The sequence below is a fragment of the Python bivittatus genome, unplaced genomic scaffold (genome assembly GCF_059951505.1).
Source record: "Python bivittatus isolate LINGU-HERP-01145 unplaced genomic scaffold, Pbiv_v1 ctg000480_np1212, whole genome shotgun sequence".
Classification (NCBI taxonomy): Eukaryota; Metazoa; Chordata; class Lepidosauria; order Squamata; family Pythonidae; genus Python; species Python bivittatus.
In genome coordinates, this window is record NW_028277075.1 from 36,719,856 (window position 1) to 36,734,406 (window position 14,551).

The window sequence follows — 14,551 nt, forward strand, 5'->3', positions numbered from 1 at the left end:
GGAGAATGGAGTGCCAGTGCCTGGAAAAACCAAAAATGCTCCAAATATCAACACACAAAGCACCTGAGCCCTTCTACAGCTAGAATTGCCCTGTGAATTATCAATAGCTGGCAGGCTTTATAACTGTGGAACTTTTTTTTGACAATTTGTCTTAATTAAAAGAAGGCTTCTGTGTCTCTAATACCTAGTTTTGGAAGCCAAGTGAGAATACCTCCCTAGTCTGGTGTATTGGGCTAAGTTCCTTTCAGATGAGTTTCACATTCTCTGAACAGAAGGTAGGCCATATGTCATCCTTTTCCCTTATGTAATGATGAAGCTAAGATCTACTTCATATAGATTAGTGAAAAATATGTGGTCTAGCAAAAGGGCTCCTGTGTGCACTTCTTATATTTGTGACAGTTCCAAAAACAGCTTTAAAAAAATTAAAACAGAATCTAAGTCTAAATGAGAATGACTTGGACCAATATGAGATAAGAAACCCAAGTTCACTTACTACTGCTGAAATGTGTTGGCAGATGTCCATTTTGCTGCTCCATTGTCTACACAAGTGTGTTTGAAAATTAATTACAAGAGAGAAATAGAAAAAGTTGTAATTCATTCATTTACTGCCCAACCAACCAAGGTTCTGACTAGCTTACAATAATAAAAATATAGTAAAAATATAAAGTATAAAAACATAGCCTAATATCAACCTTCCATTAAAACATTCACATGATCATGTAAAAATAAAAATAAAAAAATCCTCACTCCTTTCAAAACTTGTACATCAAAACAAAAATACCATAATTGTCACTGAGAAGCCCACCTAAACAAGATTGTTTTAGTGTGCACTGTGGAAGGCCAGATGTATAGGGACTTGTTGCTGGTTATGGCTACCAGAGAGAAGGTCTGTCTTTGGGCTTCTGTTCCATCTTATAAATGTGGAATCTGAGCATCCCCTCCCTGGGTGATCACAGAGGACAGTCCACAATTAAAGGAGGAGGTGGTCCATAAGATAACCCAAGGCTGAGCTGTAAAAGGTTAAAGTTAAAACCAGCACTTTGAATTGGATGTGGAAACCTTTTGACAGTCACTGTAGTGATTGTAGCCCAGGTGTCATGCTGCAAAAGCTGCTGTTATCTGCCATCAGCTGGCCTGCTACATTCTGGATCAACTGTAATTTCTGAGTTTTTTTCAAATGAAGTCTTACATAGAGTAAGTAGAGTAAATAAATAATATTTGTTGGTATTTATTTATTTGAGTAAACTGTAGTAATCTAAATGCATGATGAAAAATAAGTTAATCTAACCTACCACCTTCTCTCCATATGTAGAAGATCACTGCTATATCTGGGCTAAGCATGGATCTGATTAGCTGCAGCTGCTATTACATGACATGTGGGAAAAGATAGGGTTACCCCAGTGATGGCGAGCCTTTTGGGCTCAGCATGTCAAAAATTAGGAAAATGCCTAACTTGACTCTGCTGGCATGTCACCCTCCCCTCCCCACAAACAAAGCAGAAACAATTCTTTACATATTCATTTATTTAAAAAAATACAGTCCAATCATGTGTGGTACTATGTATTATAATCAAATAATTACAAAAAGTGAACGGACTAAGGGTTCAGACAAATTTGGAATATTGAAACTTTTACAATAAGATTTTGGAATTAATTATAAAGAACAAACAGCTTCTCATGGGAAAGAGATTTATTTTGGTTTTGGAAGACATAAGAGAGATAAGCAATTTCATTATTTAAATACTGGACACTAGAGCAAACTAAAGATTTTAGGTAGAGGAAAATAAATACAAGCCTATAAAATGCAAAACATTATAACAGTGAAAATACTGAAGGAGCCTTTTGAAGAATGGAGTCAGAAATTAATAGCCACAATATCAACAATATCAGTAATGATTTCTGCTTCTATGGATAGACTATGTCCAAAAGATGTTATTGAAGAAATAACAGATATAGAACAAATTTTATCTGACAAGGTAGAGATAGCATTGATAGTTGTTTTACAACTGACAGGCGAAGAGAATTACTTGGAAAAGGATGTTTCACTGGATCTACAAAAGAAATTGGCTGGTGTTTTAAAATTCAAAAGGGAAATTCAAATGATAAACCAAGAGAGTAACCTGGACAATTTTTTCCAATTGGATTTACAAAAGAGGCTTGTTAAAGCTTTGAAGAACTCTGTGCAATGGGACAAAGAAGAAATGAAGAGAAACCAAATCTTATGACAATATTTGAATGAACTAAAGATTAAGACTGTTAGAAGTAAAAGAAGGAATATAAAGTTGGTTTATTTGATCAAGGTTAAAACAAGAAATATTGTTACTTCTGACAACCCTTTATGGACTTTCTGCTGATACTGGAACTGAAAAGATGAAAAGATATTCTATAAACAAAAGGAATGTGTAGTTTAGTACCATAATGGGTGACTAGCACAATGAAACTACTATTAATGGTTAAAGTTTCTAAGAAATAATAATTAGTGATATAATTCCCTCCCCCATTTTTTAAGATTTACATTTTTATACAGAAGTTCTTCCCTGGTATTGCAGTGCATGACCATCTGATAGAATGCTGAAGAGATGCTCACTCAACTCACTGTGTGCTTGAACTGCTGAGCATGGAAGCAGGAAGCAGAACAACCCCTTACACAGCTCTCAGCACAACTGGTTCAGAACTGCTGAGGTTGGAAACTGCTAAATGGGATGGTGGTAGTGGAGATCCATTTCATGTCCATTTCTGTGCCTAAAAATACTCATGACATTTAGACATTAGATGTTATTGTGCTCATTTCTATCTGTATGCAAAAGAGCTGTTAGAAAGGACACAAGAACTTATTGTTTAAAGAACAAAGTGAAAATAAGAAAAGAAAAGCTTAATGCTTCTGTTGTTCCAGCCACCAGTTTCATAAACCCTTAGGGACAGCAGATGAAGGCTTGCTGGCTGTTTTCTGTATTATCTTCTAACAGGTGAACAATTAGTTAATTGGTACTGCTAATTACTGTATCCATTAAGCAATCCCAGGTGGCAATATTACCCTTCCTGTCTGTATCATTGAGACATTCCAGCTACAATTGTCACACACAACTGGAGACAATAGCTTGTATACTATATGTATACATATATAAACACAGCTTAGTGCAGAGCAATTGTAATAATTATATTGAGTAACTTTTGCCACAGGATTTGATTTGTGTAGGGAATTTCTTAGAAGAGTCCCTGACACTAGTTCATAGGAATGAACATGTTTAGAAAAATGCTGTATTAAAAATCATCATTTAGTTTAAAACTAATAAAATATCATCTCTATAAAATGTGGTCTGAACTGTGTGCCGTATTGATAAAGGTTCACATATTAAGTGAACATGATGCTTTGAATCAGATTGGTATAAAACAGACAGCACTGATTAAAGCTTTCAAACACAATCTGGAAACAGAGCCAATCAGTAAACAAGACATTGATTAATTGATTGATTGATTGATTAAGTGCTGTCTAGTCAGTGTCAGCATTTAGCAACCATATAGATAGACTTTCTCCAAGGATCTGTCTTCAACCTGGTCTCTCAGTGGTGCATCCACTGCTGTTGTAATTGAGTCCATCCGCCTTGCTGCTGGCCATACTGTTCTTTTTCCTTCCATTTTTTCCAGTATTAAGAAGTTCTCAAAGGAGATGGGTCTTTGTAGAGTATTTCCAAAATATGGTAGTTTGAGCCCGGCCCTTTGTGGCTCAAGTGAGACCTCTGGACTGATATGTTGTACAATCCATTTGTTTATTTTTCTGGCTATCCAGTATATTCTTAAGAGTCTTCTGCAACACAAAATTCTAAAGAATCAATCCTCTTTCTATCCTGCTTCTTCAAAGTCCAACTTTTACCTCCATAGAGTGCCACTTTTTCTGCACAGTTTTAATTTTTGTAGGTTTAGAAACATTACGGCATCTGATTATCTTTCCCAAGGCCTTCACTGCTACCCTACCAAGTGCTAGTCTGTGGTGCATTTCTTGAATGTTGTTTCCTTTGCTGTTGATAGTTGAGCCTAAAAGGCATAAGCTATCTACCACTTCAATGTCTTCATTGTCAATTCTAAGGCTCGTCGCTGTACCTGCTGTCATTAATTTGATCTTATATTTAATAGTAGTCCTATTTTCTCACTGTGATCATTGACTTTCATTACTAGAGCTTCCATATCAATTGAATTTTCAGCTATCAGAGTAGTGTTTTCAGCATAACACAGGTTATTGATGTTTCTTCCTCCAATTTTAAAACCACACTCATCCAATTCAGTTTCCCTCAATCTGTATTTAGGATATAGAATGAATAAGTAGAAGAGTCTACCGCCTTGTCTCACTCCTTTGCTGACCTAGAGCCAGTGTGTTTTACCATGTTCTGTTTGGACAGTGGTTTCCTGTCCTGTGTATAGATTTCACATAGGACAATAAGATATTAAGGAATTCTGATTTTCCTAAGGACATTCCTCAGCTTGATATGGGCATAGAAATGCCTTTCTATAGTTAGTGAAGCACATATTGATTTCTTTTTGATATTCTTTGGCTTTCTCAGTTAGCTTGTACGTAGATTGACCTCTTCCAATCTGTTGGCCACTTAGTTGTTCTCCAGATTTGTTGGCATAGTTTGTCTAGAAACTTTACTGATTCTTCTTCTTTTGCTTGCCATATTTCTATAGATACTCCATCATTCCTGTAGTCTTCCAGCTTAGTAAGGACTGGAGGGCTGATCCAACTTCATTTTCTAGTACCAGAGGTTCTTGTAAACAGGGACTAGCTTCTAAGATATAATGATATCCCTAATGTATAGAATTTCAGTATATGCCTATCTCTGTTTGATCTTCTTTGAATTTATTATAGTTTGAGGTTGGAACCTCCTCTGAGTTTGGACATCTTTTAGAAAACCTTTCTTATTTTTCTGTGTCTGTTTCCATTGTTTTTCCATATGTTGTAATGCTGCTCTTTGTTTCTTCTAACAGCTCTCTGAAATTCTTTGTTAAGCTTTTCCTGAGGTGGTGGTGGTGGGTTTTGCTTTTTTTTGGCTTTGGCTTCTTGGTAGTTTGGTAATTTCCACCATCTATTCTGACATCCAGTTTGGTTTCCTCTGTTTCTTGGCCTTTGGCCTCTCTTTTCCCATTGATCCTTAATAACTGCTTTGATTTTCTTCCATGGTTCCTCTGGTTCCTTATCAATAAGGTTCAAGACTTCATAGCAATTTTAAATGATCTCTTTGAAAATGCTGAATATCGTATTGGTTGGCTTTGCACTTTTGGTTTAGCGTGATGTAGAACTTGCACATGAACAATTCATGTTCTGTTCCACAGTCAACCCCTGGCACATCTTTGCTGTTATAACTGAATTCTTCTACTTCCTTTTAGCAATAATATAGTCAGTTTGATTTCTGTGTGCTCAGTTAGGTGATCTCCATTTATATAGGTGTCATTTTCATGGATGAAGAATGTCTTAACAATGAAGAAATCATTAGACTGGCAGAAACTGGTAAGTCATTCTTCTTCATTTATGTTTTCCTAGGCTATACAACCCAACTATGCTTTCCTTCATAATATTTCCAGTATTGGCATTCCAGTCTCTAACCACAAACAACACATCTGTCAATTTTAAATTTAAACTTAACCATAAAACTCGTTCACTTCTTCTGCATCAGTGGTTGGGGCATAAATTTGAATAACTGTTGTACTGAAGGGTTGTTGATATTAGTTGGTCATTGTACCCAAGTACTGTCTTTAATATATTCTTCCTATGAAAGCAGTACCATTCCTTCCTTTTTTTGTGTTTGTGTCCTGAGTAGTAAAGGGTATGATCTTTTGACTCAAAGTGTCCATTTTTGTCCATTTCAGTTTGCTGATGCCCAAGATGTCAAAATGCAGTGGATTCATCTTTCATTGTGCTGAGCTTTCCCATGTTCATGTTTCTTACATTTCACGCTCTCGCTATAATTCTTTCTTTGCAGCTTTGGATTTTCTTTTTCTGCATGGCAGCATCAGCAACTAGATATGTGTTAGGCTTTAATATAGCTGCATCATAAGCACTATTAGTACTCCAAAACATCTTCAACAATTCCTCAGTAACATGTTGACTGCCAACCTACCTGAGGAACCTGTCATTTGGCCCTATATCAGTAGTACCTCTACCTTGTCTATCCATATTGTTTCATGATGAAATACCGGAGTGGTTTACCATTGCCTTCTGTGCTTAGTATGAAATAATAGCTATGTTGTTGTCACTTCTCATCTGCCTACAGCACTTTTCTACATCACATCTGCCCAGTAGAGAAGCCTACTTGCTTCAGCTGAGAATTTGGGTTGGTCTTCACGCTTTCGGTGATGCCACTGGGAGTATACAGTGTTGGCGTACAGTCCTGGTATGCTTCACTCATCTCTCTCGTGAGCACAGCCCACTCTGTACAGCCCCATGATGTAGAGCAGATCAGGATGCAGACTTCAAGGAAGTCTAAAACTACTTTTATTAAAATGAACTATTATAACAGAATTTTGCAAGTTTGATTGTGCTTTACTTTTCCCTCCCTCTTATACTCCTGTGAAACTAAGGAGGTGTCTCTGTGAATCATTTCCTCCTTCCCTCAGATTGTTTTAGGCTTGAGTCATGCTTTTCGCTTCATTGCTCTGGGAACAAAGCTTATCTCCGTCAAGGCCAACTTCTTTACTCTCTATACTTTAGCAAGAAAAACATTAAACATGTTGAAAGCTATCTGGTCCAAATGTGGAGACTGTTTGCAAAAATGAACACTTCTAATGAGCTAAGAGTGGATACATGCAGAAAAATGCACACATATAGCTGATTGCCATTTCATTTCAGTTTCACCATTGGATATACAAAAAACATTTATTCCTATCAGAGTGCTTCTTACCCTCTTGAATCATAATGGTACAATACCAAATTCAGTGGGTTACTGCAGCAAGAATGGTGTTCTGTGGCTATCTAAGTGTCGTAAATTCTAATCCAGCATTCTCTCTACTGATCCTACTGATGTGATCTTGTCTGAGCTTAGAAGAACATCAATGTTGGGAATGCTTAGTACTTTGATGGGAGATCACCAGAGGATACCAGGTTGTAGCCTACTTGAAAAGAAGGCAATGACAACCCACTTCTGAACTGTTGCTAAGAGAACTTTACATATGCATCCATGAAATAACAAATAACCGAGACTGACTTAAAGGAAACATTTTTTATATCTGGATTTTTTTTTTTGTATTTTCTCACAAAAATGTGGCTTTTACCATGCTTATTAATAATTTATCCAAAGGTATACAGTATATCTACAGTCCTGGTAATTGGCAACAGAATAGGTATCTCTGTTCACCTATTTTCTGCTTTTCCCTTTATTCCTGTGAGACTTAAATGCCGCCCAGAGTCACTTGGGAAAAGTGAGATGGGTGGGTAATAAATTGTGTAAATAAAAATCAATCAATCAATCAATCAATCAATCAATCAGGTCCAGGACTTACCTGACTGTGAGAATTAGACTTTGCAGGAATGTGGCTAACATAAGGATGAATTTTTGAGCATTTTATCTCCTAAACACACATTTTGAAACAGGTATCAGTATTACACAAGAACCTTCTCTAAGTACTACTCATAGAAGAGTCAACACAGATCATACTGAATTGTGGGGAAATAGTGGCAGCTTCGTGTTTAGCCCTGTTATAAAAATTAATCTGCAAGGCTGACCAGTGCCTGAATTTCTTTACTAGTCAAGCTAGTCTTTTCCTGCCTCTTCTTTTAAGGAAGTCCTGCTGCCTCCTGAGCTGCCAGAATCAGGGGATAACGAGCCTGCAGCCTCCACTTTTAGAATGTAAATAACCTTTCCATTCTTGCTAACAATGTAATTAACACTTCGCACTTCCTGGTCACATAACTAGTTTTCTGTGCCCATGAATAGATTTATTGCATGCAGCTTGGGGAGCAGGAAGTACTTCTAATTCCCATACTCTTACTGATATGAATATACAAATGTCAATCTCATGATCAATCACCCTGGCACCATTTCCTGGTGCCAGATGGGAAGGGGGATCCCAGGAGTATAAACCTGGGTGCTAAAGAACCCATAGCTACAGACACGTCATGGCAAAGTGCCTTTCCCCAATTGTCTGATGTGGCTAATCAGGATGAGAGCTGTCCTGTGTAATTTTGTTGCTTCCACTACTTAGTAAATCTTACGTTACAGTAGCCCTGGTATCCATTGCTCATTATATCTCTGGGTTCTCCCTCGCAGTTACCCCCACCCTGCGACAGACAAGTCCATTGCTTGAAGTTGCAGGGTTCCTCTAGATTCTTTATATGATTATGGTGAATGTTTGTAGCAGAGGTTTTGTATCTGAAGAAGCTGAGTAATTAAGGATACTGGAAAATCCTTAACTATGTGAAGAACCTCCATAGATACTGAAGGCTCCCTGCTGCAGGAGTTCACTTAATTATATGAAAAGTTTGAAAGGGCAATGCAGCTTGTCTGCATTCCTCTTGGCTCTTCTGTAAATAATACAATTTTTGTTACATCTTGGGCACTACTCAAATTAAAGGCCGAACACTATTGCAGGATTGCTATTTTGTGTTATATCAGTAGATTCATTCTTTATACAGTTTAATAAATAACCAACTGTATGTACGATTGTAAAATGTACAACCTATTTTAAGAAGCCCAAAGCTTTTCTTAAGCTATGTCTCAGATGGCAGTAATAACTGTACCATTTTCAAGGTGGATTGTCTCCAAACCTTTAGTTTGTCTCAGTAAAATTGGTCTTTCATTATTGTTTTCAAAATCTTTCCCCTGCCCCTTTCTCTTCAGCTGCTTTTTTTTTTTTTACCTTTGAGTTTTAGATCAGCTTTCTCTTTGCTTTTAACAGATTTTTAATTATCCTGGTGCCACACTGAGAAGAGACTGAGATGCCCACCCTGACTGCTTTTGAATCACATCTGCAAATCACATAGGTATAATCTCTATGGCAACTGACCCATGTTGAGAGGAAGAAAATAAGCTCAGTACTAAAGGTTAATTGCTGTTTCATTTATTCATTTTTGTGCAGTTCCAGCAATGTGAATTGAAGTTCTAATTAGAATTAAATTATCAGCAGATTGAACATCTTCTTTGTTATTAGAGTAGCAATAAAACCAGTCAGCCTTATTTTGAAAATGACTGAAAGAAGATAGTATGCACTCCACCCTGTGCCACAGAATTGATACCAGGAACCCCAGCTAGGCTTTCTTAATAGGAGAATAAGACTTTCTGTTTTTACTATGTGTAACCTCTTTTGTTTGTAAAGAAGACTTATCAGGATGGTCAACTATTTTATTATATATGCCTTGGTATTTCCTGATGGGCCTCTCAGTCAAACTCATTAATAACATGTCTAATCTACAGGGCTAAATATCTATTGTTTTCAATATATATTTTTTAAAACCCACTCTATACATATGTTATTTGAGATTTTGGTATCTATAGCCATAAATTCTGTTATCAGGAGTTTATAGATACCTTCTTCCATCTAGTTTGATCCAGGAACTTAATGTGCTTTCTCACAGTTAAAGATGATAATGCTGGTAGAATTATTCATTGATGGTAAAATATCCAACATAAAAACATCAGCGGGAGCATGTTGGATCAGCTCAGAGGCCAAGTTAAACTAGTACTCTGTTTTCATAGTAGTTTACCTGATGCCTTTTGGGAGTCTACAGAAAAGAATATGAACACAAGTCAAATCTAACTGTGTTCCCAAGGAACTGGAATTCAGAGCACACTGGTCTCCATGCTGGAAGTAATAGATAGCTAGTAGACATGGTTATCAGTGATGAACCATTTGAGTAAAAAATGGGATATTTAAGCACAAAAATAAACACAAAATAGTAGTCTGACCACATGTTCTATAATGTCCATTCTGATTTTCTCTGAGTTCAGATATGAGAACTAGTTCTGGAAAGGTCAGAAGCAAACAGTCTGAAATCAGACTAGTTTGCTACTATAACAAGGAATAAGTGGTAACTCTCCCATATAAAAAAGAGGAGGTACAAGCCTGTTGCACTGCATAGTCAAAAGAAAAAAAAGTGTATTTGAACCTTGATTTCACCTTAGCATTTTACATAAATAATGAAAAGGCATCTTTTTGTCATGGCTACTGGGTTGCTAACCTTTGTAGCGTATCAGAACTACCAATAAATTATAATAGAGGCCCAGAATTTGAATGGAATGATCTGGTTATTCTCATGTGAATGAAAATTTGTTCCAAATTACATTGTCTTGTAATCTGGATATTGACTAAATCCAGTACAACCCTCTAAATCCAGCACAACCCTCTATAAGCCCTATTGATTTCAAAGGGATTTGGTTACTGTTAGTAATTAAGTCACCTCCAATTCTTTGTGATCCAATGGACATCACTGCAGCAGGATTGTCTGTCAGTAACTGCTTCTTTGAGTTCTTTTAAGTTCATAGTTGTGTCATGAGTGATAGCATCTAGCTATTTATTTTGGTAAATAAATCTCCTGTCCTTCCCACTTAATTGTTACCTTGATCTTTTTCCATTGCTTATTCAGATCTCTCTCTCTCTCTCTCTCTCTCTTGGTCTTCTCTGGAACTCAATATTTAGTTGGACAATTTTTTTCTATCTCTATTGTCTTCAGCTTTCCACCTTTCTCAAGTATTAGCAAATGCATTACTTGCCTTCTATTGCTCTTTGCATTTTACATTTTTGTTTGCTTCATCTCTAATGATGTCACAAATTTCAGGCACTCTATCACATTTAAACAATTAAATCTATCTTTTTACCACATATCATATGGAATATTGCTGCGGTCATATCTTGTTATGGTATGATGATTTTATTTTCTTTAAGTTGTAAATTTGCAAGAAGGAGCTCATGGTCTAATCTGCAATCAAATGTCCTGTCCTAGAGCAACTGAAGGCTAACCACGTTGCTTTCAAAGCTGAATATCCAAACTTGAGATGAATCAATAATACTTGTACAGCTCTAGAAACAAGTCACTGAACCAGTTTGGTGAAGGCACCAGGCTAGAAGCCGGGAGACTGTGAGTTCTAGTCCCACCTTAGGCACAAAGCCAGATGGGTGACCTTGGGCCAGTCACTCTTTCTCAGCCCTAGGAAGCAAACCACTTTCAAAATCTTTCTAAGAAAACTGCAGGGCCTTGTCCAGACAGTCACCAGAAGTCAACAGTGACTTGAAGGCGAGGGAGGGCGGAGCTGGCGTCGCGGCGATACGGCGGGCGATCCTGGGCTCCCAGGATCGCAGCCGATATCTCCTCCCCTGGACGGTCCCGATGGACCTAAGCCGTCCCGTAGAGATGGCGATCGCAAAGGGCGCGTCCCGCGGATCTCAGGGATGCCGCAAGTCCCAGATTGATCCCGGGAGAAGCTCTTGAAGCCGGCGGAGGAGAGGCAGCCAAAATGGCTGCGAAAGCCGGGACAGCTCCAAAGGAAGAAGGAAGAGAGGGGTGTCAACTGGGTGAGATGGACTTTTACTATTCAACTATTCTTAGAGAACACCTTAAGTAACTTAAAGAGATTTTTAAAAGTGAAGAAAAGTGGATTAAGCGGCGAGATTGAGCCTTATAAAAAAAGGGGGGAAAATTTTTTTTCTTTTCAACTTTCCCTTTTTAGTGGAATTGGCAAGATGTTTTTCTCTTAAAAAAATATATTTTTAACTGGATTGGCTTTTTCTTTTTAATACTCAATAACTCTTTATCTTAAGCCTTTTTTTTGACTAAGATTTCTTTATTGTTATAAGAAATTTATACTTTTTGATTTTGAAATGGGGAAAGTGGAGTTAAGAGAAAGTAAATGAAAGAAAGTTGCACTGCCATCTAGAGGCTCGACATAGTGCTCTTCTATTGTGACGCATGCTCAAGGACCCTGTGCTTTCTAAAAAGATAGTGGGATGTGTATGTTTATACAGGTGCCATCCGTAACTATAAACAAGAAAGTGGAGTTGAAAGCGATTTTGAAAATATCAAGATGGAAAGTTTGAGCTAGTCACAAGAGCCCTGACTAGTGGCAGTAGCTCTTCTTTCTGCTAGAAGCTCTGCTTTGCTCTCCATTCCCCCCTCAGTTGGATTTTTTTTTAAAGAGACTTAGTCTTTTCCCTCTTCTTCTTCTTTTTTTTTTTCTCCTCTTGCTTTTTTTTTTCTTATTTTTGGCAAGAACAAAGATAAAGAATCCTTTGACTCAATGAAGGTTTATCAAGATAATAAACTATACGAGAAACACAATGCAGAAAAAGATCTTTAAACTATTGAGGATGACTATAAAAAACTGGAAGAAGAGCTGCAGAAATTCCCGCAAAAAAAAAGAAAAAAAGATATTAAAGCTAAAATGGACTTAATTAAACATAAAACGGGATCAATGGAAAAGGAAGAAATAGTACAAGAAATCAGAAACATTAAACAGAATTATTGTGAGGCTTATAAACTGAGAATTAAAAGGGTTAATCAACTGATAAATGAAGAGGGACAGACTTGTTCTTGGCACTGAGGGTGAGAAAAAGATTATACAAGATTATAATGGAAAATCGTACTAAGAGAATGCACAAAAAGAAGAAGTAAAACAATATTGAAAGAAACTACTTCAGATGTTTAAAGAAAAACGAGGGGAATACAACAATGATGGAATTGACAGAAGCTTCAAAAAGCAGAATGTTTGAAAGGACATTTATTATTGCTTTCTCTTATCCAATAATATAGAAAAAGGAATAAACAGCTAGATATTTTGGGATACTGAATGAAAAGGGTGAACTCAAAATTATGCAAGCGCTGGAATAAAGTATAAATCTGAGATATATAGTTAAAAATTGTATTTGATTGTAAATGTTTCAAGAGATTAGACTAAAATTTATACATGGTTGAATATAGTAACATATAGATTTTAAACTAGAGACATTTTTGTTGAAACATGTAGTGAAGAATCTGGTTAGAACTGTAACTCGGTTAGAACTGTAACTGATATTGTAACTGATACTGGTTAGAACTGTAACTTTTAAGAATTGGAAAAATTAAAAAGTACTTATGCAGGAGGAAGTTATTGAAAATTATGGAATGTGCAGAGATGAGTTAAATTGAGATTTGAAATTAGAGTAAGAAGATAAGTAATTTTATATGACACTGAGAAAATATAGTAATGTAATGGATTAGGAAATTTTATAATAGAAATTTGATATTAATTATTATATATATACACATATAATTGATAGATGAAAATGTATTACTAATCCTATTGAAAGTTAAAATTTCTTGTAATAAATGATTCTATAGATTAGCTATGAATGATTAATAATTGTTAATTGATAAGTATACAAGTATATTTTGAATAGATGATATGAGAATTTAAGATTATGAAAGGGGCACCAACGAGTTGGTAACTGGTTGACACACGGTATAAAATGGAAGATGCTTTTTTTATGCCTTTCTATGTTTTTGTTTGTTCATGTATGTTTTGTGTTTGTTGTAAAAATAAAAAAATATTTAAAAAAAAAAACAGTGACTTGAAGGCAAAAACAACAACAACAAAAATTCCAATAAATATGGATTTGTGTCCTTTTTACTTTCTCCTTATCAAAAACATAACCAATGAAACCTCTGCAGCTGTTGTCTCTCATGAACTGTTTTAGTAAACAGAGAATTAACTTTATAGTCTGTACTGTCAAGCACCATGTATTTAGTAGAAGGCAGTAAAAGGAATGCTAATGTTTCCATTGGCATATTGGATATTTAACAGATGCTGTAAAAATTTGTTAGTCTTTTGTCAATTTTCACAAATTGATCTTAATATATTTAGGATTTGGACGTTGCTGTCAATTTCTATTTTTTTATATAATTTTATTTAAAAATTTTTAAAAGGAAGATAAAAACTAATACAAACTAATATAAAATAAGAGAAAGAAAAGAAAAAGAAAGAAATCAAAGAGAAACCTAAAAGTGCAAGACAGGGAAAAAAAAGTAAAAGAAAAATAGAAAAGAAAGAAAAAACATACGAAGTAGTAGCTTCTGATCTTTACAGCAGGTATAAGTACAATTATAAATTTATTTATTTAGAAAATTTATATGGCTGCCCAACTCACAGTGACTCTGGGAGGCTTGCAAAGTAAAATCTCCAATTCAAAACCCATCAACCCCCTCCCCCCCATTGCAGCCAAAAACACAACACAACCACTTGATTGACTCCTTTTCAGCTTGGGGTCCCTAGGCCCGCTGACAAAACCATGTGTTCAGGGCCTTCTGGAACAACATCAAGGTGGGGGCCAATCTTAATTCAGAGGGAATAACATTCGACAGGGAGGGGGCCACCATGGAAAAGGCCCTTCTTCGTGGTCCCAATGATGGGACCTGCAACATATCCAACCTCCCTGCTCTAGTGGTCTGGATAGATGTAAATGGAGAAAGGTGGTCCTGCAAATAAACAGGCCTCAAGCCATATAGGGCTTTAAAGGTGATAACCAGCACCTTGAATTGGACTCAGAAGCAGATCAGCTACCAATGCAGCTCCCACAAAAGAGGTGACACATGCACAAAT

At 36.4% G+C, this 14,551-nt stretch overlaps 1 long non-coding RNA gene across 2 annotated transcripts in view; it reads left to right on the forward strand.

The window, feature by feature from the left end:
• The window catches only part of LOC148214954 (uncharacterized), a 91,192-nt gene extending 77,693 nt beyond the window's left edge, over positions 1-13,499 (forward strand). The window contains exons 2-3 of one of the 2 annotated variants that reach the window (XR_015797026.1): positions 5,437-5,499; positions 8,883-13,499. This is a non-coding gene — a long non-coding RNA (uncharacterized LOC148214954). The remainder of the gene's footprint in view (positions 1-5,436; positions 5,500-8,882) is intronic. The other variant, XR_015797025.1, reaches the window with a different exon arrangement.
• The last annotated feature ends 1,052 nt before the right edge of the window (positions 13,500-14,551 follow it).